Below are 25,049 nucleotides of genomic sequence, written 5' to 3'. Positions count from 1 at the left end.
TTCAATAGTGTTACAATAGTAATCCTCAATTTCTGAGCTTTTTGGTCTTTAACTAGGAGATTATTGAGTTAGAAAACAATATTCCTTCCAGAAAATTAAGAAACAGAGTTTCAGATAACTCTTTTCCAGATGGTTTTGAATTAATCAGGTACTTATCCCAGATAGTAAGAAGTACTGATACGACTTAAAATACTTGACACTAAATTTTGCCATTGAGGGCATTTATATGGCTTTCAAGGATGACTGCTGCTCACCATTAAAAGTAAGTGAACAAAAAAGTATCAGTCACATGTAGAAATTGAAAAAAACCCAAGTATAATCTTGATGAATTCTTCACAGGTATGAGACTGAGCTAGTCTATCGTGTATTGGTTCTTGCAAGCACCATCAGCATCTAAATTCAGCACCCTTAAGACAACTTCAAGATGCTACACCTGAAAAATGTGGGCAGCGTGCTGAGCCCCACATTCCCTCAGTCCAATTTACAACTTTAAAACTATTCTTTGACGAATAAATTTATGTGTGGCTCCCAAGAACAAATTGGACCCAAAATTTTCAATCTACACATGAAACAATGGTCATCTTGTAATTTCTACTCCCTGATACAATGAATTAAGCCTTTGAAGGAGGGAAACGAGGAATAATGCTTGACTGAAATAAAACAGGGAGTATCTTCATGTGCAGGACAGATACTCACTGAGAAGATCAGCCGTTTCCTGAACAGCTGACCAAAACTCGAATCACACAAATGTCCACGAACACTAACCAACGGGCATAAACGCGGTTGAATCAAGCAGCTGTTCGCTATTAGAATGAGTGTTCTCAAGTACTACGTAGGTAATATTTGGACAGTGTATCCCATTGTTTAGGATAAGTTAAAGAAACCGTTCTCTGGAAATAATTGTTTCTGCTCAAGCTCCCATTATCGTATCTCTTTTCTCACCCTATCTTTCTCTCCCATTAGCTGCCATGGCACCTCATCTATGTCTGGTAAAACAGATAAGTGGTTGTCATCAAGCCCAATACATGAATTACTCATTATATCTGCTCTCTGAATACTTCAGATGCTCTGAGCAGCACATTTCTCTTCCTCTGGCCCAGGCAGTTTGTAATCCACTTGCAGTCTGTGTGCTGACTAAGGGAAACGTGAGTTGCAGGGTTCCTCCTGGCTCTGACCACAGGCACTCGCTTGTCAGTGGGCTCCTTGCTCAGCTTGCTTACAGCTGCAAAACTCGCTTCTGGGCAGACACCCCCCTTGTTGAGAACCCAAACTTCGTATCGCCTAACGCTGCCAGGCTGGCGGTTACGTAGCCATTCACGCTTTCTCTGCAGCTATGGGAGAAAGGAAAGCAGCTCTGGAGAGTAATGGTGGAGCAGGGCGAGCCGTGCTCGGGGAGCGCCTGCCTTTCTCCATGGACTGCCCAGGGACGCCAGGCAGCCACAGCCGAGAAGGTGCCCCATTTGTAGGTGGTTGCAACCCGGTGAGATGTATCCAGCTGAAACGACTATTGTTTCACATGTTAGGAGCCTCATTCTCCTTTGAAATAGAGTTAGACTTATGATGGATTTAGCCCGCTAAGTAGGGGCTAGATCTGTGCTAAACTGCAATCGGCCACAGTCTTTCAGCCATATGTTTTTGATACTTGTAACATTCCTTGAATTAAGGTTCAAGGAAAACTTCAAAGTCTACTATTGCTCAGTGAAATGAATACTACTAATGACATTAATCCATGGACCTCAGTTGGACTCTCCACCTGAGAAGAGTATGGAATTAGTCTTTTGTAATGATGTATAGTCACAAATTAAAATCCTTAAGAACTGCTGGCATTTTGGTTCATCTACTAAAAATCCCACTCAAAGAAAAGAAAAAAAAAAACCAAACAGCACAAAACATGGATGATTTAAGATTTTTTCTGTCATTTCAGAAAGTAAAGGAGTAACTACTTTGTCTCTGGGAAGTTAATACATTATTTTGTTAATTTTTGTTTTGTTTTGTATTTTCTGTTAAAGATTTTAAGATTTTCTGTTGAAGATTTAAAAATATAGAAGTACCTCTAAACATGTATTACTACATGTGCATGTAAAAGTACAAACGCAAGGAAAGGCAAACAATTAAAGGGACATTATGATCTGAAATTTGACTCTCATTTTAACTTAGGAAATTACTGGTAATAAGTTTAAAAGCAGAAGAAATACAGAATTCTAGTAGTTAAGATTTCAAAAAGCAAAGTAACTTGTTAGTATCAGATTTGTCCATTTGGTCTCAATTTGTAACTGAGAGCAGTGCAAAAGGTAGAAGTAGTGACAAGTCAATTGGACTTTTAAAGTGTGTTTTGCTTCATATTCAAAAAGATAAAACACAGAAATAAACTTTTGTTTACAGCATAAACTTTAGCTTTTGTCCCTTGATGTTATTTCCATATATTTAGATCCTGAATTATATTTACCTTCCCAAAACAATAGGATAAAAAATAAATGGAAAATAATTAGTGTGCTGAGAAAAAGCATATTGCCTCTGGATGATAAAGGATCTACTTATATATTGTTTCAATAGACCAACTGATATGTCTAGTAAAAACAGGCAAGCTTTGATGCATACAAGCCTGTTTTCAGATCTAATAAAAGATACTACCTCTCCTTACAAGTTCTGGCTTGCTTATTGCCTTATACCATTCTGGCTACAAAGACAGTGCTATTGCTCAAACATTTTTACTACTACTAACCTCCCAGCTAAAATAACACTGCTACTACGAAAGTCCTAGTATGAGTTACTTCATATTTATCAAATATAATTTAAATGTATGTAATCTCTCAGAAAGGCTACAGGACTATGTAAAATACAATATGGCATAAAGTTTATCTGCATTATGTTCTGAAATGACCTGTCGCAGTGAGATAATGGAATAGCAATAGAATTGCAGTTACCAAAATTCAGTTTTTACAAATCAGCAATGCAAACTGACATTTGCTTGCTATACTGTTTCATGAAAAGCCAAATAATTATTTTTTGAGAGAAGCTTTTGACAACGGGAATTGTTTTTGCAGGTAACTGGCAATAAAATATAGATAGCTGAGAAAAACTTCTGGCAAAAGAGAAGAGTGGAGTGACAAACATGTAACTAAAGGTTCCAAAATCCTACTACTTTGCATGCTGCACTGTTAAATTCCTCTTTAGACTGAAAAAAGAATCTTCAATCCCAAGAAAGAAAAAGAAAACTGGTTGTACAAAATTACAAACTTCCTTCCTGTACATGTTTTTAGATTAAGCCTTTCTGACAAGCTATTTTATAAAACTTGGATAAAATTCTTGATACAAGTTCTGAAATGGATCTGTGCTTTGGTTCAAATCACGTTAGCGTGTTTGTTTCAAATTTTGTGGTTTACTCTTAAATAATCTTTTTCTATTGTTTCTTTCTCTCTGATCACACCTCTGTCTTTTTTTTTCCATTCCAAAACTGCAGTAGTAGCCTTTCTCCTATCAGACTATCTTGTTTTGAAACTTTTCATGGTTTCTTAATGACACTGGTTTCACATAATCCTGTTGTCTAGCTGTCCCTCTGCCTATCAGTTCCGCTTGAGCCTTTCAGCCAATTTCAATAAACTTTGAACGAGGGATAAGGGCTTCCAAAGAGACGTTAATTCCTACAAATTTTAGGAAGACTGTTAGCAAGAGGAGGAAGAAACGCAAAAGAAGTGCCCACTGTTGTAAAGGCAAGTACAATTTAGTTATTGTACCTCCTGCTTGCTATTAGCTAATCAAGTCCCTGACTAGTCCAGCATATTTAACATAAAACAGGCACTTTAGCATGTGAGGGATGTAATTCAAGGTTGGAGGGAGATCAGGGTTGGAAGGGTGTGAGATGCTCAGCCTTAGGAAAACAAGCTGCTTCAGTTTTACTGTGCACATAGCAACTCTTGTGTTTAGAAACCCTATGTAAGTGAAAATGACCATCACGTAATATGTAACAGATATAATTTTGTGAACAACAGTCTCCTTCAAGTTTATACTGGTGCAATGACAAACACTCTGTGTGCAGAGATGCATTCCGAAAAACTGAGAAAATGGCAGTAGTTCGTGAATCTACAAAATTTCTTGCAGTCTTTTGACAATGTTCTCATCTAGCACACTTAGGAATGACATTGACAAGTTTTAAGAACAGTTCCCTTCTTCCCTTGCTCTACTCCTAAGGCTGGAAGGAAGTCAGACTTCTTCAAGGTTCATGTGGATGAAGAGGACCATATGGTTGTCAAATCAATTTGTTGAACTCTGTCCAAATCCTATGAGACGGATGCTTTTCACATGGACACCACATGGTTTATCCGAGGACAGTTCGGCTAGGAACCAACTAGACAGTAAAAAAAGTGTTCTGAATTGCTCCCTCTCCGAAAAATGGATGAGATACACTTTTGGGCCTGTAAATAAAAGTTTTCACAACCAGTCTCTGTGATATTTGGTAGACACACACAGAATTTCTGTTTATGCTATTCATTTAACCCTTATTTGAACAACTAAATGAATGACAGGAAAATGTCACAGCATATTTTTCTTATCATAAGAATTGTTCCTAATCAGACACTATTCTTTCTTCAACATAAGAGACCACAGGTCCCTACAAAATCTTTTTCTTATCAAATTTCTATGATTTCTATCTAAGCATGCATTCTTTTGTACCTGTAAGTATGGAGCATAAATTGGGTTTAACTGCTTCTATGCGTCTTTCAAGAGTGACATTACGCTCACTCCAACACCACTGTTAACATCTCATACAACCAGAAATCACAAGTGGAAAGATGGAAAGTTACGACTATGAAGAGAAGTCTTATACTGATGTGACGAATGGTAATTAAAGCAGCCATCTCAGGAGAAACTAAAATGAAATGTCCATACTCGACCTTTATTTGTAACAGAAAAGAGGTATAGCATCACTCCAGAACAGTTTTTGCAACTTCTTGATATGTTACTTCTATGGGATTTTTTTTTCCTAATTTTGAATGTTAATTGATATGTATAGTAAGTACTGCCCGATACCTCAGGGTGATGCCCCACCCCACCCCTCCCAAGTTTATTAAACTCAGGATAGTATGGAAGGTAGAGATTACATCTGAGTTTTGGAAAACATACACAATAGCTAAATTTTTAAATTTACTGCATTTGGATTCTGGCTTTGCTCCATACAGAAAAGCCTAAATATATGGTGTCTAGATATAGTCATTACATGCTAAACACTTTAAACCCATCTTAATTATTTGTTATTGGAATAACTTTATTGGGTTTTGCTTATCAATTTGAGGGATACAGGGGGCAAAGTTCTCACTGAGCTGCTTGGCACTTTCCCATCAGATACACTAATCACCTGCCATGTCGGCTAGAAAATATAGATGTATCAGGGCCCTGAGGGCACTAACAGGGCCCCTTGGCAGCCTCCCCTGGAGCCTCCCCATCCCCCTCCCCAGGACCCCATTTCAGCCCAGCCGAGCATGGAGGTGCTTCATGCCTGGGGCTGGGGTGCCCTGGCAGCCCTGGCTGCTCCTGGCTGGGGCGGTGGGATGGACCTGGGCTGCCAGGGCCTGCTCGGACACCCTGGGGAGCCCCCGATGCTCCTGGCCTGCAGGGAAAAGCTGGTCCCTGGGGTGCCCTGGTGAAACCCATTTGCCATGCGGAACATCTCTGCATGTCTCTAGAATTGTCTTTCATTTTCATCATGCCTTACCCAACCAATGGTACACAACAACACGCTGAGCGCGAGTGTGAGAACATCAGGCACTGACCACCACTCGTGTTTGGGGCTCGTTATTATTGCCAGTATGAACGTATCATTTAATCATCTATGTAATGTTATGTTACCACTACAATATAATTACACTTTACATTAGAAATTACAATTGTGAAAAATAGGAGTCCTTTTCTGAAAGGGATGACATCCTACAATCTGATGTTGCACAAAATGACATATACCCAGACATCATTATAGCCAAAATACTATCCAAAATATATGCTGCATAAACCAAAGACTCAGGCAAGTGCAAACTACTCTTTTCCTTACTGGCACTCCCACGCAGGCTTAAATAAGTCAATGAAAAATTATGTAAACCAAGAGCACTACTCATGTGCTTAAGTGATTTACTGGATTGGGCCCAAAACTATTGAAAATGTTGCAAGATTGATCCCTGACGTGATCCCTTACAACAAATCTTAATGTCCAGGCAGTAACTTGTTTGATTTTCAAGCAGTATTTTATTTTCCTTTTAAAAGAAACTTATCTGCGATGCTGCCTATGTTGTTTTCTGAGAGTTGGTAGATAACACGTAATGCAGCGTCTGAGGGGCTGAACCAGAAGGAAGAAAAACGATCTTTCATTGGTCTGTGGTAAGATTCTGCTTTCTCTCTCCTGCTATCGCTCTTTTATGCTACCCAGTTGCAAAGCTCCATAGCATTACTCTGCATCAGCAACGTTATAAGTTTCATTTTTGTCTACGGAGCAGCATGGCGTCAATCAAAGTTTAAGAACTGGGGATAAATGCACCTATTAACATAGAGATTTTCTAAATTCTGAATCATTCCCTCACCAAAATGTTTTGTTTTTCATTTCTTTTGGGTTAGTCAATGAACAACATAATCAGCTAATTTGTAACTGGTTTCACTTTTCGTTTGATAGCCTGACTGCAGTGTGGGAGCTGGGAAGCCTGCAGGGAAATGCTTCCATTCCCCACATTTTTGCACTGAATTAAAAATGTTGCAAAAGCATTTCTAATCATACCAACAGTTGTGTACAGAGGGGAATCAACCAGAAGGACTACTGAGGAGTAAATTAGTCTGTCATAGTTCTCTGCATGGACATTTACTTTAGAATAGTTAGTGAGTTTTGTCAGTGCCTACTGACTTCCGTCTTCATCCCATGGATAATCTTCAATCAGCAATTTATCTCACTCATATCCTTTTGTTTCCATAGTTGATGCACAAAGAGAATCCAGTAACATTTATTTGCAGTATCGGGGGGGTGAGGGAAAGCGTCCATCTTTTCCAAAGGCAAAGCAGTGTCGTAGATGAGCCACGGCCATGCCCCCCGAGAACTCTGGAAGCCCGAGCGAAGAGGGACAGGCATAATTTTTGTTTGGGAGAACAGGAAGAATTCCCCAGTCAGAAGTCTGGTGTGCAATTTCCTTGTTCAGCAGCCACAAAGTGCCATTCCTGTCCCAATATTGTCTTTTATTTGGTGCCATAAATAGCTGTCTACTTCAGCCTATCGTGACCTTTGATTAGCACGGCTACAAGCAACTGCTGGTATGTCAAAGCACTTCAGAATATACTTTTAAAACAGAAAGGAGGTCAATATAAAAGTAAGACAATAAACATGAAGTCATGTATTTTTTTGTCCCATACAAGTGCAAAATTCCTCTTATATCTCATGACACTTCTGCAAACTGTACATAAAGTAGAATCTAAAATCAGAAAAATACCACCAAAGGTCTCGGAAAGCTGAAGAGGAATCAGTTCTTACTTTGTTCCAAACCTAAGGTTTCAATTAAATTAATCAAATAAATAACTCTTTCTCTTGGCTGAAGGAACCCTTCTTCACAAGAGGGAATACTTGCTACAAGTTGTACCAGTATTGTTTCCACAAGTATTGTTTGTATCTTTTTTTTTGTTGACTTTTATGTGAACTGACAGTCAATTTCTTGGTGGACAATTGCCCACATTATAAAAATCCACTGATGTGTCACTGTTTGGCTCTGCCAAAAAAGCCATAGTAGTTAGAAGGAACACAATATTTGGCCTGTCACTGAAACAAGGGTCTACTTAACAATAAAAAGAAATGAACATCAATAAACACAGCAGTTTATTTTTAAGGATAAGAAGTGTCAAAAACCATACAATTGTTTGAAGGTGCCGTTGTGCCTCTGTAAGTCATCGTAAACAGTGAAGAGCTCGAGGAGAATACGGCAGCAGACAGGGAAAGTTAAATGCATTATAGGTGCAGTAATTGTAAACGCTTTCCCAGGAAAACAAGCTGGATAAATTGTAAATAGGAGGGAAAGCCCAAAGTAAGTGATAAGGGACAAAAAAGGAGACAGGAGGCCACAATAACATGCTCAGAGGCATGAAAATCACTGAGATAACAGGGTTGTTCTTCTACGATTACACATATTTCTAACCCAAACATGAATAGGCTTACACTTACGCAGATTTTCACCATGGTTATGGCTTGTTTTTATTGTTGGTGAAGAAAATGCATGTAAAACTATTCTTTCGGTTGCATTTGTACCATGATGAAGCAGCTGCATCCTTTGTTTTGTTTACTGAGTGGTTAATGCAGGGACGTACATCACATTTCCTTCCCAAATAATACAACCTGGTGATTAGCAAAAAAAAGGACTAACTCTAACTTTGTTAAAATAGGAAAGAAAAGTAGATATCGCCACTTGGTTTTGAGCTCTAGCTTTTTACAGAAAAACACCCACCCACAGCTCCTGCAATGAGCAACCGGTATTTTAGTCTGTGTCACTGCGTGGTCCAAAAGATAAACATTTTGCACAAGAGTTAAGGCTGTTAGCCCTAGCCTCTTGAGCAAATTCCAACCCATGCGACCTAAATTCCTCCTGTGTTTTCAGCTGGATACTGTATTTTTCACTTCCTGCTCTGAAATTCTTGAATGATGTCGTTAAAACGAGACTTTGACCTTGGAATACAGACAAACAACACAGAAAATTAAGCACCATTTCGGATACTCTCCGAGACCAAGTTCCCCACATCTGCCAAATTTCTGTCCTTCCACAAGGCACGCTTCCCCATTTTCTCCATGTTTTAAATCCAGGTTTAAAGTCTCCCCAGTTGCTATATAAAGCACCCATATAGACTGGGCTTCTGCTGACTTCACACTCTATACGGTAGGCACGCACATAAACGTAGACGTATCAGAAGAAACAAGAGCAACAAAAGATCCATTTGGCTGTTTAAAGTGCTGGTGTCCCCTAACCAGGTATCTGTTCTGAGGGAGGCAGCGTTTCAGTGAAGAATTAAGTCACCCCTGCGTGCATCTATGCCAGCTCCGAGGCCCTGCGCAAAGCCCGTTGTCAGACGGCGGGCCCGAGGCCTAGAGGGGGCCGAGGCCCGAGGGAAGGCCCACCCGGAGCTGAGCTGACCGGTGCAAAACCCGCAGCCGCCGCACACGCACCGGACAACCCCGCCTCTCCCCCTGCTTGCCCAGGCTGTTCCCGGCCCCGGGCGGTGAGCGCGCACGCCGCACCGGCTCGCGCCGCCACGGCACACCGTAACCGCCAGCGCCCCCCTCCCCCCGGCTTTGTCGGCCCGTCCTCCCGCACGGCGACCCGAGGGCGGAGCAGCACCGCCCGCCGCCGCTCAAAGGCCACCCCCGGCACCGCCGGGCCCAAGGGGACGCGCCGGCGGAGCGGCCCCAGGTGCCGCCCCCGCCCCGACGGGCCCCAGCGCAGCGGCAGCGGAGGGGAGGGCCGGGCCCAGACGGCAGCGGCCGCGCTGACGTCATTATCCGGGCCCTCCGCGCGGTTCGCCCGGCGGGTCACAATGGAACCCGCTCGAGCCCAACCGACGTGAAACGGCCGCGCGCGCGCACACGCGCCGCCTCGCACACGCGCCACCGCCCCCCGCCTTCCTCGCGCGCGCTCCCTCGCCGCACACATAGGGGTGGGGGCAGGGGGGCCGCGGCCTGGGCCTCGCCGCTGCGGCGTGAGTGACAGCCCACGGCGACGGGGGCGGGGAGCGCGTCACGCCGTTCGGGTGGCGGAGCCGCTGCCGCTGCCGCCGCCGCTGCGCTAGGTCGGGGCCTGCGGCGCGGGCCGGGCGCGGAAGGCTCTGCCGGCGCCGCCATCTTGCCCAGGGCCCCGCCAGACGGAGGTGCGCCGCCGCCGCCGGGAGCGCGAGGAGCCGCCGCCGCGTCTCGCCTCGCTCCCTCCCCCCTCCCCCGCCCTCCCCTCCCCCCGCACGCACGGAGCCGTCAGCGCAGAGCGCTCCAGCCGCCCGGGCCGGCCCCTCCGCTGCCACCTTCCTTCCTGCCTGCCGCCTGCCCCCGCGCGCAGCGGCCGCTGCCGCCCAGCCGAGCCCCGGGCCCCGGCGAGAGGCGCGGGGTGCGTGTGCGCCCCCTCCCCCGCGTGCGCCCGGTCCCCGGACGGGGCGGAGCGGAGCGCGCAGGCCCCGGCCAAGCCCCAGCCGGAGCCGAAGCCCAGGGCCGCCGGGCAGGAGCTGGTGACGCAGGAAAAACGCCCCGGCGGTGCCGCCGGCGCCGGAGAGTGCGGAGCGGCCAGGGCCAGGATCTGAAGCGCGGGCAGCGGCGGCAGCTTCGCCCTCCCTTCTCCCGTCGCAGTACACGGCGCCCGCCCGGGGGGGCACCGGGAAAGCGGAGCCGCCCCCTCAGTCAGCCGGCTGCACGCCCGGGATCGCGGGGCCTGGCATGAGACTCTGCCCTGCTGGCTGCCTGGGATGAGGCAGTCCCCGGCCGCGCTCCTTCGGCAGCACCCAGGAGGGCACCGGGCCGTCGCAGCAGCAGCCGCGGGACAAGGGGAAGCCGTGCGGGGGTGAGTGGCGGAGCGCTGTGCCCGGGCGGGGCCGGAGCCGAGGCCGGGGCCGGGGCCGGGACGCGGCGAGGCGAGGCGGCGCGGCTGCGCGGGGGCAGCTGTTTGTGCTGCAGCCGGCCGCCGCCGTGCGGAGCGGAGCGGAGCGGAGCGGAGGGAGGCGCTCCCCGGGGATGGGGCTCCCCGGGTCGGGGTGCGGGACGGCGGGGTGCGGCGGGGAGGAGGGGGCGAGCCGGGCCCCGCGGGGCGGGGAGCGGGGGTGGGGGGTGGGGATAACGGGCGGCGGGTGGCGGTAGCGCCTCCCTCGCAGCCCCCGGCGTGTGGCCCTGCATCGCTGGTGTTTTGGAGGGCAAGGGAAAATGGCTGACGGCTCCTCATCCTCTCCCCGGCTGCCGGGGGGTGGAAGTGCTCCCCGCCCCGCGCCCCTCGGGGGGCTCTGCCGGCCGGCCCCTCCCGCCGTCCCCCCCCCGGTGCCTCCGGGCGAGGAGGGCCCGCTGGCTCCCCGCAGCGCTGCACCCAGCTTTGCCTCCCCTGGTTCTCTCTTCGCACCGAACGCCATTACTGAGGTGGAGTGATTGGAGCCGTGTAGGCCCGGGCGACGCCTGGAAATAAGGCCCTGCCGAGGCGCTTTTCCTACAGTCTCAATGAAAACCACCAGCACCAGCTCGTTCACGCCCGCTGTAAACATTATTAACACGTAGGCCACTCCTCTAGTCTCGGCTTCCAGCAACCCTATTTCGATACACAAAAAACGTCTGTGGCTTTTCCCATCGTCTTCCTCTAGTTCACCCTGCCGCTTCTCCTCGAAGTTATGTCTTAGGGCTTGTCTCTTGCCATTTGTTTTAGGCAGTATAACCCTCTCCCCTTGTCCAAGGTGTACGGCGGAGATAGTTGCATACAGTTTGGCCACGGTTATTCTCTGTTATTGTTCTCAAGAAAACGGAGGACTTCACCAGTTGGATGGGTTGTTGGTTTTTTTTAATGTGTTGGTAATCACTGTATTAACGTGTGCTGTCCCACTTTGTGCGGTGTTGTTCGTCTACACAGAGAATAGCCTTTGAAAATTATTTATTTTGTTCTTAAGTGATTTTGTTCTCATACAAGCATTTGAAAATGTTGAGATGTTTTTTAAGATGCCATATATTATTTTCAGGTTGCTCCCTCAGAAGTCCAGTTAAGTATTTTGAAGATGTACAATAACACACAACTGTACAGGAAAAAAAATGTTTCAGGAAAGAATTGTTCTAATTAAATGTTCAAAGGACTCCCAGGCTCACTGTAGACATATTGCGTCTGTCTCAGCTGTCTTCATGTTGTCTGTACAACTTGATTTATATTCACAGTTCTGCAGTTGTATTCATATCACTGGATGTTCGTATCAGCCCAAAGACCCTCTGAAGTCACAGGCTCAAAGCTAGCACAAGGCCCACTTTTGCTGACCTAGTTGCAGAACTGGGGCCTATATTTTTAAAAAGTTGTTGAATTTAGATATTAATATGCAGTGTTAAGTAAACTAGTGGCAACACTTGTTACAACAGACGGACTAGGTAACCTGTGTTTTTCAGCAGGCTTCTCAAATGCCTGACAAATGGATATTAAAACTGTTATGTTTAGGAAGGGACTATTGATGGGTGTTTGGAGGATTGACCTTTATTGATTATGGAATTGAAATGATGTCTCTAGTAAGAAAGATTAAGGGGTGACTGAAATCTGTAGGCAGCTAACTTTGTTCTTGATATTTTAAGGTTTTACTTTGAGAAATTGAGAGAACTCCTCACCATAAATGTTCCTGATCAAGTAACATGTTTATTTCAGCAAAACCTAAGTCAGAAATGAGGGTGCTGGGGGTTTTTTTATTTGTTTGCTTGGGGTTTTTTGTTTGGTTTTTTTTTTTTTAAATATTTTGATTCTTTGAGTTGAGGTAATGTTTATTCTTTGAACCAACAAAGTACAGTAGCTAATACCAAGAATTTTGGGGACGCATATAAAATACATGTATTGATTATTCTGTTGCAATACCCTGGACAATGGTGGTGCTTAATGATTGCTTTGAATGAAAAACTTAAACATAATAATAAGGCTGCAGTGGAAGAAACTCAAGTTTCAGCATGCTTTTTTTTGGGGGGGGGGGGGTGGCGGGGGGGAATCTAGCTAAAAATAAGTGTAAGATTGTATCATAGTAACTTTTTCCTCTCTCTCCAATATCTTTTGTACTTTTATTTCGTGTAGGTTTTCTTAATGGTATTTCTTCTGGGTAGCCTATGTCTTAATCTTTCTAGGCTACTGCTTCATGTCTTGCAGAATTTGCCCTTGTGGTGATACTTTTGCCCATTGAGTTGGCAGGAAGACTACATCTGGAGGTGGTAATCAATAAGGATAGTGGTAGCAAAACTGTTTACTCTTTCTGTATCTGTGGAACATTGTCACCCTTACATAAACATTTTATTTCCCACATTGTGGTGCATTTGTACTCAGAAATAGACCAGTGCAACTACCGTCTGTTCTAAAGGCACATTTTTAGGTTTATGCATTTTATTAATATTCTGGAATTCTTACAAGTGAAACTCAGGATAAACAAAAATACTGGATTACTGTCTATCCAACAAAATTAAATAGACTTTTAAGAAAGTAAAGGTACCTGTAATACCTTTGTTTCAAGACACCTTACATTTAAAATTGAAATTAGTTTAGGACTTTCCAGTATGAATACAACTTTGGGTAAAAATGGATAGGAATTCACTTATTTATTAGTTTGAACAAATTACTTTTAAAAGGCTTTAAAGTTACGTTTCTGTCAGGTGTGTATTGAAAATATATTAAGTCCCATGGGAAGTATTTCTGGCCTTCCTGCTCTGGTTTAGAAATAAGTTCAGAACTTATTTCAGGTATTTGAATGGCAAGGACTTTTGTGTTAGGCAGTACTCTGAGTGTGTGTGTATATATATATATATTTTATTATTATTATTTTTCCCCCAAAATGTTGTTTTCTATATCCTAAGAGATCTAAAAACTGTAGGTATATTTTGAAGACTTCCTGAGTAGAATAGCCTCATTTGTGAAGAAGATGAATCAAAGATGTCCCTTACTGTTTTTCACTTAAAACATGATTTATTTTTTTAAAAACAAGCCAAACCCTGCAAAACCCCCAAAACTATTACACTTACCTTAATTCTTTTTCTTGTAATCATCACAAACATTGTTTGATCAAACCAGTAGTCTTGCTTATCCAGCACTTGCAGAAGTGAAGTGGTTGTCTGAAGATACAAGAAACTTTGCTGGGTCTTCTGTTCACTTGAAAAGCTGTACATGTGAAAGCTTTTGTGTCCTTTAGAAAATTGCTTCCTAGATGTTAGCATTAGTATTAATCTGAACGTATGGACATGGTTTCTCTTGTTCAGGTATCTTAAGTTTTTCTTATAATCTGGATATGTCTCCTCTTGAAACTCTGTGTAGCTGCATCCAGTTTTATTATCCATATCACCCTTGCTTAAAATCAGAGTTCAAAATTTAAAGCTGCACTTGAGGGGATGTGTTGGGAACACAGCTTGATAATGTCTGTCTTTTGTTGTAGTACCTTGCCTTTTGCAAAGCTAGCAATGCTGCGTGCTGTTGCTGTAGATTTGTCTTACATCATACACGATGTTTGTGGTATATAAATACACTCTTTTTTTTTTACATAACTGAGCTTTGTTATGCATACTGTGTCCCTGACACAAACCTAATGAAAAAATAATTAAAAAGCTATACTGCTATACCTGCCCTTTACTATCAGTGTAGAACATTCACCACAGTCTTTATTTTGTTCAGTTTTCCTTAAGAGGTTTTTATTCTGCAATATCCAGTAGTGATGAATGTCAGTTGCTTAGCTGCCTTGCCAAGCAGTTGGTTATGTTTAGGAAGAGCAGTTTGGTAAACCTTCGTATTGCAGAATGGTAGTTAAAAGAAACAGTCTTTCCATAGCAGAGGCAAGGGATGGAAAGAAAGTCTTTCATAAGCATTTGCTTGCATGCAGTGAGACTTGAATTTTTCTACCTGGGAAGTTTGAGCTACTTCAGATTCATGTGTTAGAAAAATGCAGTGACATTTTTCATATATTAAATCTAGTTTTTGTTCTCTTATTAATGTAGGAACATCTTAAAGTTCTCACACTGTTATAATGAATTACAGTTTCATAATGAGTTATCTTTTTAAAACAGGTTGTATTGTCTGTCTCTGTTATGCTTAAGGCTGTAGCACAACTTGAGAATATGGTTAACAGAGGTTCCCTCTGTGCTTCATGACAGAACCATGTTTTGACTTAGATCTTCTTGTTTAGAATCTTGAATAGATAGACAGTGGCAGAAAGCCTTTCTGTCATGACTTTGCACCCTCAAAATGTCAACTACTGCGTTTGTGAGACAGTACAGTGTCCACTTGAGCCCATTGGTGCTTTGGACACTTTCTGTAGATCTGGTTGGGTAAAATCATTTAAAATATTGAGTGTTGCTAAGGTTACAGGAGAGCTGTTAATAACTGTCCCCACAATAGAGGAGGAAAGTAAATAAGGTCCTAAAGTAGCCAGTTGTGAGTTAGTGTAAAATCTTTTTGCTTCTTTTTTTTTTTCTTAAGGGAGCTTAACAGCACAGCCAGTTCCTTTTGCATTTTCTGTTGTGAATTTTCTGATACTTGTTTCATTTTATAAGAAGCCATTAGTTACTTATTTTATTTGAGAGTTGAATTCAATCTGCTTGATATCAAAGCTTTTTGTTTGCCAGCTGTTGACGTGTTTTCAAATAAAAATTAAAATGCTGGGAATAAAAACTGTTTGGATACATGTATGTTCACAGGCTTGCTTTCTAAAGGAAACATTATTGATGTATGGTTTTCTTAAAGGATTAGTTAGTATTACCGGTACAAATGATTACTTGCTTTTGGTTAACTTCTTTCTTTTAGTACACCTCCAAAAGAGATCCATGGGATGTAGATTTAAAATCTAGTCATGTTTTGAATGCTAGTATTTTCAACTTTTTTCATGAAGTTAAAATGAAGACTGCTTTAGAAGTAATGGATAGCTATCAGGAATGTTATTGTGGGAAACTTGTATTTGTAGCATCCTTGATCTGCTTACAAAAACAGTATGTAACCTTGTTTTGTGATTTAGTTTTCCTTACACATGTACCTGCCAATAGAAAAATGTGATTTTCTTGCATATAGATCTTTGCATGGACATCTTGGCAAATAATACTCTTTTGTAGTTAGCGTTTAGCCATTAATTCACTCATAAGAGGGGAATTCCACATTGCTTCGTTCCTTAAAGATGTACATCTGTGAATGGAGAACTCTCATAGAAGAAACTTTTTTTCCAAATTTTTCTTTGAAGCTGAGATTCGAGAATACGTTGAAGGCAATACACAAACATGTGACTCCTTAATGTTTGCTCATGTCCTCTTCTCTCTGCTATAAGCTGTAAAAGACTTCCCTAGTTTTTTTTTTTTTTTTTAACAGAAGTGTTGTTCAAATGAGTGCTTCAAAATAATGAAAAGTACGTGGAGGTAATTTCAGGGCTAACTTTTCATTAAGCTTGCATGTAAAATAACCAAAACTCAAGTAATAGAAAATTGTCTTTACAAGAGCCTTTGTTTAAGACAAGTAAACACTTCTTTGTAACATCTGAATGGTAACATGGAATAACACAAAAATGTACATTATAAATCCCACAGGCTTCAATCTTTAAGTCACTTAATTGCTGCTTAACTTTTCCTCTAGCTTCAGCAGGACTAGGTGTGGGAAGAGGAAAAGGTGCTGTTTTGTGTTAGGGTGGTCTTAGCTATAATACTCTGAAATGGTGAAAGAAGAAAAAGGAGGTTGTTTAGAAATGTGTTCGGTAAAGAAGAAACAGTAGTGAGGTGTGCCAGGTAGGATCGCTGTGTTACCAGACAGGCTTTTTTGGTTGGAGGGGAGTGTTCTTGCTAGCACTGTGGTGTGGGACAGTGGTGACAGTCCTGTCTTGGCTGTGGGTGGAACTTCCGTTTTCTTGTCCAGAAATGAAAACTGACAGTGAGGGGAAGAAAAGTCTCTTACTTTTTTAATATAGGATGGGAATGAACATTGTTGTCAAAATATACTGGCATCTCAGTAAACAAGCCTTGCATCTTTTGGTATTTAATTTTTCTGCTGTCTTAGCAATGAAGTACTTCACTGTGTTTTTGAATAAGTTTCAACAGAACAAGTCCATGAATTTGAAAGTTAAATAAGAAAGGTGGATCTGCTTAGCTTAATTTTTAGGGGAATAGGTTGGTGAAAGACTAAAGTTTTTATAAACTAAAAGCTTAAACTGTATTTTATATTAGACTTTGTATATTTCTAATTTAGAAATGAAATGTTAATTGTTCGGTGGTCTCTGACGTTTCCTTTTAATGCATTTTCCTAAATACTTTAGCTGTGACGATTTCCTTTTTTTTTTTTGAATTGTAACATAAATTCTCTGGGGCTTGAAGGTGAAAACTCCAGTGACTTGTTCTACAGTTTCAGGCTCTAGTTTTGCACAGCCCTCCATATGCCTTGGCCTGTCTTTCAGACGGTGCTTTATTAATCACAGTGGGACTTTAAAATCCCAGGTCTCTTCCTGACTGCTTATAATTGTGTGTAACACACGTGCAGTGGGACTTTTTTTTTAAGATGATGTACTGGCTTTTTTCCCTAGGTGAGATAGTAATGTCAGATTTCTTAAGTGCTTTATAGCTCTCTTGCTGTGTCGGAGTTTCGTGATGATAGTTCTTGTAATTAGACAGGAAGGTAACCTCCAGATTGCCTGAAAATTCTTACTGTTCGTATTCTTGTAGCAGTTTAGCCAGATTGCTGTGGTTGACAGTTTGTAACGTGTCTATGAAGATGTAACTTGAAACATGAATTCCCCTTATGGTATTTGAGAAGCCATTAATTCCTTTCCCTTTTCCTTCCATATTTTAGGATTGGGAAAACAGAATTTTTTTCATAAAATGAAAAGCTTTGACATGAAATGAAAAGCTTTGTTTTCATTACTGGCAATGGATGCAGCAAGGTTACCATAGTGGTAGTGAAACCTTGCTGTAAGCTGATGTGTCTTCAGCCATGGGAAAAAAAAAAACCCATGTGATCAGTATCAGCCTCTGGTTAGCAGGTGTATGACTGAAGTTTTTCACTTTTCTGAACCATCTGAAGATTTTTGACCAGATGAAGGAGGGTTTGGTAATGCATTCTGTCATGAATTTTCCTTTTCTTCGTATTACTTTCCTGGTAATGGAATGAATATTTAGAACGAGTAGCCAGTCTGGATATGGTGCCTGGAGGCAGCTGGATGAGGATAATGAATGACTAACATGTTGTTAGTTTAGTTTTGTTGTTGGCAAGTAATAGCCAGAACAAGAGTTTGATTTGGAGAGTCAAATGCACTGTGTTGATTGATCCTGAATTGATACTTCAGAAGATCATATTTTTCTAAAATTGAAATTGTACTTGATACTTGATATGCTGTTTGTTTATATGCTTCATATTTACTTAGGTGTGAGTATCACATGGGAAGATTGAGATGTTGTAGAAGTTGTATACATTATGTAGACTAGCAGCAGGTAGCTAACAGTTGAGAGCAGAGAATCAAAATCTTTCCTGTGAGAGCTGCTTCATGCTTTTAAGTATATGCTTACACTGTACTACACCTAAAATACAGGTTGAGGGGTTTTCAGTGTCGATGAGCCACTGTGGTTCTTCATGGGTCTGAAAATACAGTAAATAGTAGTGGTTCACACTTACAATTAAGACTAACCCTTTAGTTCTACTTTCGGTTATTCTAAGAGCAAAATTTTGCTTTAAATGTAAGTTTATTGTTGTATGTCGTTTAACTTCTACATGACAGTTGTCCACTAGAATTCTTTATTCCATATCTCTCTAACATAATCAGCTTCTCTAGTGTATTTGATTAATTTAAGTTCTTTTCTCAGAACTTCTGTGCCAGAAGTGGTGGGGGAAGGGGAGAAGCCTTAACCATGTTGACGTTTAAACAGTTAAGCTGCAATTTTTCCATCTATAGGAATTATGAAGACATTATTTTTGGGGTACATTTCTGTAGACTGGTACAGTAGGTATAAAAAACTTCTTTTGCTTCTTTCACAAGCCATGGAAGTGTGTGTTTTCTCATGATTTTTAAGATATTTTCTTGTCAAAAGAAATGAGGATTTTTTTGTTTAAATTTTTGTAGTTTGCTCCTACTTGCTTGCTTGCTCTGGTGTTATTAGTCTGCTTTAAAGAAACGCTGTGGTGAGATTTTATTGATCTGATAAAACTAGTGTCTATACATTTACCTTTTTTCTTTTCATTCCTGAATATCTTCTGTTTAATTCATTCTGTGTTTTCTCATGCCATTTTTCCTTGAAAATGTTACTTAGGAATTCAGAGTGCCCAATTGTTTTAGTAGATACCTTCTTTTGGACTTTTTTCTTTTTTTTTTCTCTCATACTTCTGGGTAGCTAATGCTTCTGGTGACTAATGTTTTGTTTTGCCAAAATTGGTAAGGTTAGGTGTATACTTTAGAGTTGCTTTCTTGCTGGGAAGAAAGTGTCTTTACAGACACAACTTGCCACAGGGTGTGTATAATCAGTTGGGTTTTTTCTTTGCTTTGCTGAATTTGTAAATATGAGGTTCATATTTGAGGTACCTTATTTTTGGTCAGATGCTTGATAAATGCAAGTGAAAAGTTTGATTTCTAGCCCACCCCCCATTAAAACATAAATTGAATTTGGATAAGACTATTACTTTTTTCCCAGCTATAGTACGTATTATTTCATCAGGACTTGGGGTTTGTAGTATTTCAGAGTAGGTTCCTCAGCAGAACTAAAAGCTTGATTTTTAAAATGCTTCCATTATTCATTTTTTAGTTGAATTATCAGATGGCTCAGTGAAGTTACTTAAAAATTGTGTGCGGTGAAAAACGAATGATTCAGAGAGCCTTGGAAAAAATGCACAAGTCATGATCTATTTAAGTGTTTTACTGTTTAAGGGGGATATTTTCACTTGAGCCACGGGTAGTCTAAGAAGATTCCTCAAAGTTTACATAAAAGTGGAAAATGGGGAAATATGAGCATAAAACTTGTCATTAAACCAGTGGGTGTTTTTCCCCCACTTAATTATGAACTCTTCCTCCCATTGGATCCTTGACTCATTCAGTCTGGAAGATGGATTGAATTGGATTGTCATTCAGTATTTTATCTTTGGAATTCATTCTGTAAATGCATGTGTTACATTAGTCTAAATCCCATACTGAGTAGAATTATTACTCTGTTAATAAACTTGATAGGTGCTTTTCACTCTCAGACTGTACATTTCCCAAACATTAACGTATTATTTCTCAAATCACTCTGTAAATTAAAAGGCTTGTGTTGTCTCTTGTTTTATTGATGAAGAATTGAGGCACAGAGGCTGCAAACTTCAAAAGTACCTCCTGTCATAACTTTTCAATGGATTTTTGTTAGATGTTCAGGTGTTACAGACACAGTTTATGTTGGCTTAAATTGCTGCTGTGCTCCCTTGCTCTTCCCCAGTTTTGCCTTTATCTCAGTACCCAGAAAAATTAGAGGAAGATGAAGAGGTTAATCTGAAAAATCTGTGATTTCTCCAGCAATGTATATGAACAAGACACAGACAGAATTAACTTCTCGGGGTTCTATATAGCTGCCTTGTAACCCAGAGATTTCCCTTTGACTTCTGCAGTTCTGTTTCTTTTCTTGTAAAACATTGTTTAACTTCTTCAACAATAAGGTACGGACAATTTTTCTTCCTCGTGCCTCAGTTGATTACCGTTTACCCAGGGGACTTAGTTTGATGGAAATGAACTGTAGTTTGATGGAAATGAAATTACAGTGGAAACCCGATTACTCTGAAAATCCCAAATTGTGTAGGAGAAAGACAAAAAATTGAGCCTTTGACAAGTTTAGAGAGCATGTTCTGTCTGCGTGTGTCACAAAGACACAAAATTTTGTTATATGAAAATTTCTTTTGCTAAAAAGTACTAAGACTGACTCTCACAGTGGATACAGCTGTTGTACTCAGTTACTCATACTCTGTCATCTCTAATTCCAGGTTTTTTGACCTGAATTTCCATATAATATTTGAATCGTGCAGTCTTGTTTATGGTGTCATCACTCTGGCCTTTTTTTTTTTTGTCGGCAGAAGTAATTTTTTTGCCAGCTTCTGTGTTTTACATCATATGCATTACCTGCTGTAGCTTTGTCACTGATTTATGTACTTGTGGTCAAATTATTCAAAGTGTTACTGCTAAATTAATTTTTCTGACTCGCTGTGATCTGTTAAGTATTCCATTGGCTTTATCATAGTTCCCAGGGCAAAGACAGTTTTTTGCCTTCACCTTCTTAGACTTTTTGTACTTAGCCTTATTTGCTCTGGCTACTTAATATTTCTTTCATGACTGAACTTGTGCTGTTCATGAACTGACATTCCTGGCATTTATCATATACTAAACAGCTTTCTCTGTGTGCATTTCCCTGTAATATCCATTATGCTTGAAAAAAATTTTGGTCTTTATGACACTTCTGTGTTGTCAAGACTCATCTCTGCTCTAATGTATGTGAACCTTGGTTTCTATCATAGCTAAATATGTGCTAACTGTAACTATCCATATTCTGTTTCCTTCCTTTTTCCTCCTCTTTAGGGTGTATTTCATGGTATTTATTTGCACTGATGCTGAAAGAGTTAGTTCTATCCATGGTTATGTATTCTTCTCGGTTTTTGTGCCATTGTTAGTGCTCATATGGCATGTGATGCAGCTGAAAAATAAAATAATTTTCATTCCTTTCCCCCAGTTACCTTTCAGCCAGATTGGCTTCTTGGTCTGGCTGACTATGTGGTGACGTAAGGGCTAATACTAGTGGTGAGAAGGTGGTTAGGATGAAAGCGAGCAAGATCGCCCTCCTTCTCTTCTTGTGACAGTGGAGACTTGGCTGGTTTCAAACAGGCTGTGAAGCTGTGCCTTCAGCTGAGGCTTGTCCACATGCAGAAAGACAATGAAACTGCTGTTCTAAAATTTATCAGGATATAATACTCTTACTGGGGAGTAAGATGCTGTTTCTCACTGAGTTTCCAATGATAGAAGCAGAAAAGATAGACGTACACAGTGTGGTGGCAAAACTACCTTAAGAGAGTTCTGTCGCTGTCACTTTGTGTTAGTTTAAGCACTGTCCCTAAAAAGAAGTTACGACATTCCCTCTTGTCTCTTTTGGCCTGTTGGTGGATTCAGCTGAAAACCGGTATCTTTATGGTCTATTTTGTGTATCGAAGGGAGGTGCTCTTTAGCAAGGGGGTTTATGGGATTTAGCAGTTAACCATTTTCAGTGCAGGGAGATTAGTAGTAATATGTGGGTTTTGGATTGGTTTTTTTTGTGTGGTGGGTTGTTTTTTTTTGAATGACTTTTGGTTTTCAGACAGAGCTGCAACAGAGTTTTTAAACCCATCCTCACTCCTTAGGATGTGGTAGTAGTTGATCATTATCTCCTGCATTTTTCTGTAAAGAAGGTTATGACATGCTTTTTGATAGGTTTTATAGATACAGGAATATTAAGTTTCTGGGACAGTGGAGTAACTTTTTGGTTCTGTGGGGGAGTGGGTATAGTGGAAATCTGTTCCCAACCCTGCTTCATTCTTAATACACTTTCTAGGGTCTTCCTTACTTGTTCCTATCCAACTTCCTCTGCTATTAACCTTTTTGCATTTATGTCAAACTACAGCCTTTGTTGTGTTGGCAGAAGGAGCATTAAGACAGAAGACAAAACTGCCGTTCCTGTTGCCACTTCTTAGCTCCCTGCAGAGAGGACAGGATTTTTAAGGGGAGTTGTTATACAAGTTCTCTGGAGCAGATAGATCGTTTTCAGTGATTTATTGAGCATTCAGTATGCTTAGGCAGATGGCTTGTATGAGTTTAGTTGGAATGGAGCACATTTAAGGCAGACAGTCTTAACAAAAATTAGCTGTCAGCTTATAACACCTCTACTGAGCTTGTGCAAGCTTGATTTTTCAGAGCAAGTATCTTCTTCTGACTGAAATGGTTGTAAGGCAACAAGAAATGTTTAGTTGCAGGTAGCTAGCATGGAACTGTACAAAAATCTCCAGGCTGAGTTAGGCAGTTGGTACATTGAAAACTAGTTGGAAGTTTGGCTAAACTTCCAGTTACGAAGTTATGAAGAAGCTTATTGAACCATGAATTTTAATGCTGATACCACTTTCTTCTGTATTTGAGACATTTTAAATTATGCTTGATGATGATGTGGTAGCGTTTGAGTTCCTGTGCTTAGTTTGTACTTTCTGATTGAACATTACATGAAAAACAGAGTTTAAAAAAAAAAAAGGGAAACTAAAGCTACTACAGTAATGGGAATACTTAGATTATTTGAATTTAAAGCATTTCAAAATATCTGGGTGTTTCAGAAAGTTAATTTTGTCAAGATTCAAGAATGTAAAATGCTTCCATATTAAGATCTGGTTTAGATGCTGTACCATGCTTTAATTATTTGCAATTTACCAAGCAGTAAGTTGTGTTAATTTTATAGTTTGAGGGAAAATTTCTATAATGTGTTGATAATGTCACAGGATATTAGCAGTATAGACTAATAATAATAATTATTAGTGAAACAATAATTTTCTTTAGTGTAATGTTTAACATAGTTTAGAGAAGCACTTAAATTCTCCATAGAAAACATGAAGGGAGTCAGAAGGGGCCGGCCTGATTTTGCAGGCTAACTTTAAACTTCGCTTTTCTAACAGAAGCTTTATAGTATAAATGTGGTAGTGGCATTGGATACTGCATGCTATGGTGATACATCAGGTGCTGTGTATAAGCATGATTTAACAAAAAATAGCACACAAGTAAAATGTAGAAATAACATTGTAGTAATATCCATAATTCAGTGGCTGAATGGCTTTAGACGACATTTCAAATATTTATAGTGCTGAGTTTCACAAAGCCTTAAGTGCAGTATACTATAAATAATTTCATGTTTTAAAGCCACAAGTGGAATGAACCTGGAAGATGCCATTATACTTCCCTTCAAGTACTTGAGAAAGAATGAAGGTAGCAAAAGGCATTCAGCAGTAGCCTGGTAGAATGTATGAACCTCATCAGAAATAACAGAACCCACGATGTATTTATGTATCTCAGGGGAAACCAAGGCTAGGGATGCCACTGAACATGAGAAATGATGATTTGGACATTTGTACAGTTTGGCGGGATCTTCTAAGGGTGGAACGTTGAAGTGTTCTTTCCTTTTGTGCTCTGTTCCCTAGGAAGAATTTAAGTTGTGAATAGTATTAAATTGCTCTAGTATGGCAGATCAAAGGGAGCATTTTGATTTAAACTTTTTTCATTAAGTTTTTATATTTTTATCTGCAGTTAATGTTATCTGTAATTCTTAGGCAGGTGGTCTAGATTATCATTGTAGGTCCCTTCCAGCTGAAAAATAATTCTATTCTTAAATATTCTAGTCTATTAATTGGAGGAGGAGGCACATACTTCATAGTTTTAGCTTCATCAATCCTATCTACAAAACTGTGCTAAAAAAATCTGAGGTTTCTTCATGAGCCATGCAGCAAAAAAAAGAAGACAACTTCCAAAGAAGTTTCAAAGGTCAGCAGAGCTAGAGGATAAAGGTTCTTAACAATCATTAAGGTTTTGAGCCAACTCCCAAAAAGAAGTGAGATATTTTGTGGACGCTTTTTGGAATTTACAAAACTCATATTCTTCTCCAGTTAACCTTAGGACCTGATTTAGAGAGAAATTATAGAATCTAATGCAACCTAAAATAACCATTAAAAACTTCCTGCATAAGTTCCAGAACTAAAGTTCTGGATAAGTATCAGTGGTTTCACTGCTACTCTCACAATATCAGATACAAAACCCAAAGCTTCTATGAAGTTAAAAGTCCAAGGATTTGATCATGAAAGAAGAAAGGAATATCCATTCCTAAAGATGGAATTGAAGGAGCTTCTGAAGTGGTTAAGAAACTGGAGTTTGCAGTTTGGAGGAAAAAATCTGTGTAGGCATCAGCATTTGTTTATTTTTGTCAACCAGAATGTGAATATTGAATAGTTCTTATGGCAAATCTGAACAAAATGGAAAAAAAAACCCCAAACAATTCTTTGCTGTGAAATGATATAATGTCCAAACACAAAGTCAAGTAGGCTTAAGCTAGTGCAAAGTGTAGTATTGATGACATTCGTCTTTCAAAGATGAAACAAAAGTGAGACTGTCAGCTTTTTACAAACAAAATTTTTGGCCTTGTTTTAATTTGCTTTAGTACTTAAAAAATGGGTACTGTTCAACACAAAAACATAAATTCAATAGACCATTTTCTTATGTTAGCGGAGTTGCGTAAAAGGTTACATGTTAACAAAATCAGATTTGATTTGTTTGTTTTAACATTACCTTGTAGAAGCTAGTATACTTCTTGGGTTGTATGAATTGACTTTCTTGCTGAGTTCTTGCTTTCA

At 40.7% G+C, this 25,049-nt stretch overlaps 1 protein-coding gene across 2 annotated transcripts in view; it reads left to right on the top strand.

Moving 5' to 3' along the window:
- The first annotated feature begins 10,408 nt into the window (after nt 1-10,408).
- USP9X (ubiquitin specific peptidase 9 X-linked) overlaps nt 10,409-25,049 on the top strand; it is a 107,628-nt gene continuing 92,987 nt past the window's right edge. For both annotated transcript variants that reach the window (XM_072848101.1, XM_072848090.1), the window contains exon 1: nt 10,409-10,547. The gene's annotated coding sequence lies outside the window, so the exon portion shown is untranslated. The remainder of the gene's footprint in view (nt 10,548-25,049) is intronic.

Source organism: Ciconia boyciana, chromosome 1 (assembly GCF_034638445.1).
Source record: "Ciconia boyciana chromosome 1, ASM3463844v1, whole genome shotgun sequence".
Classification (NCBI taxonomy): Eukaryota; Metazoa; Chordata; class Aves; order Ciconiiformes; family Ciconiidae; genus Ciconia; species Ciconia boyciana.
Note: the sequence above shows the minus strand (reverse complement) of the source record. Positions and strands in the feature narration are given on the sequence as shown.